We start from the raw sequence: 6,487 nt of genomic DNA on the forward strand, positions 1-6,487 counted from the left end.
CACAGAGCATTTCCTTCATGGAGCAACAGTGATACCATGTGGCCAGGTGGGGTAATGCACAGAGCATTTCCTTCATGGAGGAACAGTGACACTGTGTGGCCACGCAGGGTAATGCAGAGAGCATTTCCTTAAGGAGTAACAGTGACACAGGGTGGCCAAGCGAGGTAATGCACAGAGAATGTCTTTCATGGAGCAACAGTGACACTAGGTGGCCGCTTGGGGTAATGCACGAGCATTTCCTTAAGGAACAACAATGACATTGTGTGGCCACGTGGGGTAATGCACAGAGCATTTCCTTCATGGAACAACAGTGACACTGTGTGGCCACCGAAGGTAATGCACAGAGCATTTCCTGCATGGAGCAACAGTGACACCATGTACCCACGCGAGGTAATGCACAGAGTATTTTCTGCATCGAACAACAGTGACACTGTGTGGCCATGTGAGGTAATGCACCTTACATTTCTGAAATGTGTTCATGTTGAGATGTTGTAGGTAGATGCGGTGGTATTCAGAGCCGGCACGTGGGTGCACCTAACCCTACTAACAGGACCGCGTCACAAGTAAGAGGGGTCTTTTTTGGTAAAGGTAGGGGGCACAAAGTTGTCATTTTCTTGGTGGGGTAGGAGGTAACTCGGGAAGGGTGTCGCTGAGGGACGGAGGATTGATTGGAAAGGGGACACTCAGCAGGATCCCTCCCTTACCTGTTCATTTCCAGATATTTTAACATTCAGGACTCCTCCCCCGCCTTGTGTAAAGGAGGAATATTTTACTAACGAAAATGTGACTGCCCTGTAATTAGGGTTCAGGTCTCTTTCCCTTTTCTCCTCCCTGTATTGGCCCCCTTAACGGCACCCGACATAGTCACTCTGCAGAGTAAACTGTGGCCCCTCCGCATCCTTGATACCACAGAGCCCGTACCCAACGAGGAAGCACACGGCCTGTGAAGAAACTAGAGGGAGCACACATGAGGAATTCAAAGCACTGACCTCTTACTCAGAGCCAATTATCTGGGAGGTGGAAACCTGAGGACTGTTCATATCTGCTTAGAAGGATATCCAGGTTGCTCAGGTCCACTTGTGCCAGCTTCTCTTGTGGCTGGGGCTCCTGGCCAATTCCTCTGCAAGCGCAGCTGCAAAAGCCAAGCATGAGCCATCACTACACAAATCTCTATTGGTGTGTGAAATCTTGCCCTCATCCCTGCCTCCCTCTCCCATCCCATCTACATCAGCCCCACTGGATGAACAGAAACTGAGTGATCATTTCTCTCGTGGAGCAACAGTGACACCAGGTGGCCCACCAAGGGAATGCACAAAGCATTTCCCTTAGGCAGTAACAGTGACACCAGGTGGCCCACCAGGGGAATGCACAAAGCATTTCTTAGGCAGTAACAGTGACACCAGGTGGCCACTCGATGTAACAGCACAGAGCATTTCCCACATGAAGTAACAATGACACCATGTGGCCACTTTCGGTAATGCACAAAGCATTACCCTACTGGAGCAACAGTACTTGTGGCACCTTAGAGTACTCCTGTTCTTCTTTTTGCGGATACAGACTAACACGGCTGCTACTCTGGAGCAACAGTGACATCTGTAAACATTTCAGGGAGCTGGAGTGGCACCTGGTGGCCACTCGAGGTAATGCACAAAGTAGTTCCAAAGGGAGCAACAGTGACACTGGGTGGCTAATCCAGGTAATTCACAAAGCATTTCAGGGAGCAAGACTGACTAGGTGGCCACAAGGGGTAATGCACAAAGAATTTCCCCCATTGATCAACAGTGACACTGTGTTGTCATCTGCAGTACCCTCAGAGTAATCCCTTAAGAAGCAGCAGTGACATTGGGCGGCCAGTTGGACGACTGCACAGAGCATTTCTTTCAGGGAGCAACAGAGACACTACATGGCCAATCGGGGAAATGGTCAGAGCTTTTCCCCTGTGGAACAGCAGTGACGCCCGGTGGCCACTCAGTGTAATTGCACAGAACATTTCTCTTATGAAGCAAAAATGAGACTGTGTGGCCACCCCGGGTAATCACAGAGCATTTCCTTCATGAAGCAATATTGACACCGGGTGGACACTCTGTATAGCTGCACAGAGCATTTCCCAAATAAAGCAACAGTGACACTGGGTGGCTAATCCAGGTAATGCACAAAGCATTTCCCCCATGGAGCAACAGTGGCACTGGGTGGACACCTGGGGTAATGCACAGAGCATTTCCTTAAGGAGCAACAGTGACACTGTGTGCCGTGATACAGCAGGGCCAGAGAGCAGCAGGAGAATGGTGGAAGAAAACTAGAGTGGTACAGATGAGGAATAGAGTGCCATAATTGTTCACTCACAGACAGTCATGCAGAAGACAGAAAGCGGAGGACTGTTCATCTCTGCTTACAAGGATGTCCAGGCTGCTCAGGTTCACTTCTTCCAGTTTCTCCTCTGGCTGGGGTCCTGGGCGATTCCTCTGCAAACACAGCATATAACCCAAGCAGGAGCCATCACTGCCCAAAGGTCTATTGGTGTACGAGATACTGCCCTCCCTCTCCCATCCACTGTACATCAGCCCCACTTGATGAACAGTGACAGTCAACTCCCACAGTCACCCCCACCACTACCAATGGAGGATCTAGTACCATCATGTTTCTCTTCCCCCTCCCAATGCCCCAGTGGGTTGCAGACGCCCCAGACCAAGCCTGTGAGCATGCACCATTGCCCATGTTCTATGCAAAGAGACAGGACAAGGGGAGAGAGAGAGGGTATGTTGGCCAACATATGAGAGCTCAGAGAGAGACACATAGGAAGAAGGACAAATTCAGCACCTGTACTCACCTTTCCGGTTCCAGGCCTCTGCTCAGGTGAACATGCTCCTCCCTGTCCAGGAAGATCAGCTGCTCCCAATATAGGGAAATTCTCCCTCTGCACCCAGAACAAGGAGGAAAACTTTTATTACAAACCGAACCCCACCTAAAGGGAAGCAGACGTCTGTACTCAGCCTTTACCACACATGTATCTTAGAGGCCACCTGGGCTATTTCTCAGAATGTAGTTGCCCTGGAGCAACAGTGACACCCAGTGGCCAATCACGGCAATGCACAGAGCATGTCCCCCATGCAGCAGCAGTGACACTTGGTAGCCACTCGCGGCAAAGCACAAAGCATTTCCCTCGTGGAGCAACACAAACACTACGTAGCCACTCAGGGTAAGGCAGAAATCATTTCCACCCCACAGCGCTGCACTGATACTCGGTGGCCAGCCGGGGTAATGTCTGGGCTATCTGCCTTGGACCATCACCGCCATCCGGCGGGCAGGCAGGGTAACATACAGACTGTGTTTCTTCTGGAGCAGCGGTGACAGTTGGGGAAATGCGCAGCGTGCATCTGCCCTGGAGGAGCAGTGACAGCCTGTGGGCAGCAGGGGCAGCACCAGCCCCTTCCTCACTGGGGGAGCTGAGGTGGGGTAGACAGAAAACTGTGGCAGCTGCATCCCCCCCACCACCACGAGGCCTCACCCCTCACTGAAGTGCAAGTTCTGCCTCCGCCCCTCAGAGGCTCCAGCCCTTCACCAGCCCAGAGGCCAGAGCCAGGCAGGGTAGGGCGACTGCTACGCTAGGTGGCGCAATGATGCAGGCAGCCACAGCGCTCCCCACCCTTGTCCTTGTGCTGTGTGGGGTCCCGGGGCTGTGGCTGCTCCTCAGTTCCCGGCCGCCCTTCGACCGCTCACAGACCTTAAGAGCCACTCGGGTTGGGGTCGGACTCCAGGGCCAGCAGAGCCCTCGGGGAGCAGTAACCACGAGGGTTAGGACCCAAGAGCCCAGCCTGGAGCAGGTCAGCCCGGAGTGCTGTGCAGAGCTCTGGACTCTCCACATAACATGTGTGGTGCAACTTGGTGACTGGAGACACAGGCCGAGGGCTACTCTCAGACCCCTGCTCACGTCCGCTACTGAATATGGCCTGCTTCAGAGCGGATACCTAGAGTGGCATGACCAGGGAAGCTCACCCAACAATACACGTTTATGAAATTTCACCAACTTTAAAAAATATGTTTCCAAAGATTGTAGGCATAACAAAGGATTTTATATCTTACTAAGGTACTGATTTTGTACAGACCAAGCTAACGGCGCATCCCTGCCTGGAGCCATGTGGGCCGTGACCAGACTCCTCACCAAACCAGACACTTAGCTCACTGACAGTGACGGCTGCTCCGTTTCCAGCTAGATGGCATCGCCATAGCCTGGCATCAACAATGCTCACTGTCTCATGGCTCTTGCGTGCCTTCCATCTCACACCGGGGGTGGGCTCTTACCCTTGACTTCTTTCTCCTTCCTACTAAGCAGAATACAAGAGGGAAAAACAAAAGTTATCATCGGTGTATGTTCTTCTTCTCCCTGTCCCATTACACCTTTATAGATACAATTAAAAAGCACACAACGCACACTCAACCTCTGGAATTGCTGGCCAGAGAATGCTGTGAAAGTCAAGACTATAATAGGGTTCAAAAAAGGACTAGGTCAATTCATGGAGAATAGGTCCATCGATGGCTATTAGTCAGGATGGGCAGGGATGGTGTCCTTAACCTCTGTTTGCCAGAAGCTGGGAATGGGCGACACAGGATGGATCACTTCACGATTACCTGTTCTATTCATTCCCTCTGAAGCACCTGGTATTAGCCAGTTGGAAGACAGGATACCGGGCTAGATGGACCTTTGGTCTGACCCAGTATTGCCATTCTTACGTTCTAATGTTAAGCAGCCCGTTGCACCTGCACCCAAGAGAGTCACTGTGCAGAAGAGACTATTGTCTCTTCCCCTGGTCGTAATCCCACAGCTAATCCCAAATAGGGAAATTCTCCTCCCACACCCAGAACAAGCATGAAAACTTTTATGAGAAACCAAGCCTCACCTAAAGAGAAGCAGCCGTGTGTACTCAGCTACTACCATGCATTTATCTTAGGCTTCAGCCGTGCCGCTAAAAGTTCTGAAGTGTAGTTATGAGGGAGGCAGAAAGCTGAGGACTGTTCATATCTGCTTAGAAGGATGTCCAAGCTGCTCAGATCCACTTCTGCCAGCTTCTCCTCTGCCTAGGGCTCCTGAACAACAATTCCTCTGTAAGAGCAGCTGCAAAAGCCAAGCATGAGCCGTCATTACACAGAGCTCTTGCCCTCATCCCTGCCTCCCTTTTCCATCATATCTACATCTGCCCCCCTCAATGAACAGAGACCGAGTTAACACCGACAGTCACCGCTCCATTCTCGCACCCACTGCCCTGCATGATTTTCGTCCCCTCCTACTTCTTCATGACTCCCGAGACCTAGCCTGTGGGGATGCACAACTACCACACCTGCCCTTGTCCTATGAAGGGAGACGGCACAATGAGAGGAGAGGAGAGAGAGAGTCCATGGGGCTGCTCTATGGATAAGTTCAATAGGCATCAGTGGCTTAGTGGTATGCAGGACTGGTGCAACCACTAGGCGAACTAGCCGCCTAGGGTGCCAAGTGGTTGGGGGCTCCCACTGGGTCTTAGTGTCCACCCTTCTGGATTTCCTATCCCTGTTCTGACCCTTCCTGCAGGCTCGGAGTCTTCCTGGGAAGGGGATCTAGTAGTTAAAAGAGAAAAAGCCTCCAGCCTGCCAGACCTATCAGCACAACACTGAAATTGTTCAAGAGCCATTCAAGGGGTAATGAAGCCACTTAACAGGCATTTGCCAACCCCCAGGTATATATTCAAAAAGAACAGGAGTACTTGTTTCAGAGTAGCAGCCGAGTTAGTCTGTATCCGCAAAAAGAAGAACAGGAGTACTTGTGGCACCTTAGAGACTAACAAATTTATTAGAGCATAAGCTTTCGTGGACTACAGCCCACTTCTTCGGATGCATATAGAATGGAACATATATTGAGGAGATATATATACACACATACAGAGAGCATAAACAGGTGGGTGGCACCTGAGGCCTTGGCTACACTCGCGGATTCACAGCGCTGCAGTGGCAGTGCTGTGAAGCACGAGTGTAGTCGCGCCGCCAGCGCTGGGAGAGCTCTCTCGCAGCGCTGCAAGTACTCCACCTCTCCGAGGGGAATAGCTTGCAGCGCTGCGAGCGAGCATGCAGCGCTGCAGGCGCTGATTACACTGGCGCTTTACAGCGCTGCACTTGCTGCGCTCGGGGGTGTGTGTGTTTTTTCACACCCCTGATCGCAGCAAGTGCAGCGCTGTGAATTGCCAGTGTAGCCAAGGCCTTAGAGACTAACAAATTTATTAGACCATAAGCTTTCGTGGACTACAGCCCACTTCTTCTGAAACCAGGTATATACTGTCAGTTTCTGAATGTACTGACAAAAACAGTTGTGCATGACGGTCATATTTACTCAGGACATGTCAGTCTACAGGATCTTAGTTTGAAATTTGCTTTAAAAATATTTCATTAGTGAGTTGGTGAAGATTATAAAATCACATCTCTAAAAAATCCTTGCATAGATTTTTAGATGCACAATCATCTT

At 51.0% G+C, this 6,487-nt stretch overlaps 1 long non-coding RNA gene across 3 annotated transcripts; it reads right to left on the bottom strand.

The window, feature by feature from the left end:
* Positions 1–46: 46 nt before the first annotated feature.
* LOC135980380 (uncharacterized) lies at positions 47–6,042 on the bottom strand. Of its 3 annotated transcripts, XR_010597467.1 has the most exons (5): positions 4,896–5,987; positions 4,104–4,319; positions 2,828–2,914; positions 2,344–2,462; positions 47–1,132 (listed from the first exon to the last, which is right to left on the bottom strand). It is a non-coding gene; the product is annotated as an uncharacterized LOC135980380 (long non-coding RNA). The 3 variants fall into 3 exon arrangements; XR_010597468.1 differs by having other exon boundaries at positions 2,828–4,322; positions 4,896–6,042; XR_010597466.1 differs by having other exon boundaries at positions 2,828–4,319; positions 4,896–6,037.
* Positions 6,043–6,487: the final 445 nt, after the last annotated feature.

The sequence above is a fragment of the Chrysemys picta genome, unplaced genomic scaffold (genome assembly GCF_011386835.1).
Source record: "Chrysemys picta bellii isolate R12L10 unplaced genomic scaffold, ASM1138683v2 scaf2965, whole genome shotgun sequence".
Classification (NCBI taxonomy): Eukaryota; Metazoa; Chordata; order Testudines; family Emydidae; genus Chrysemys; species Chrysemys picta.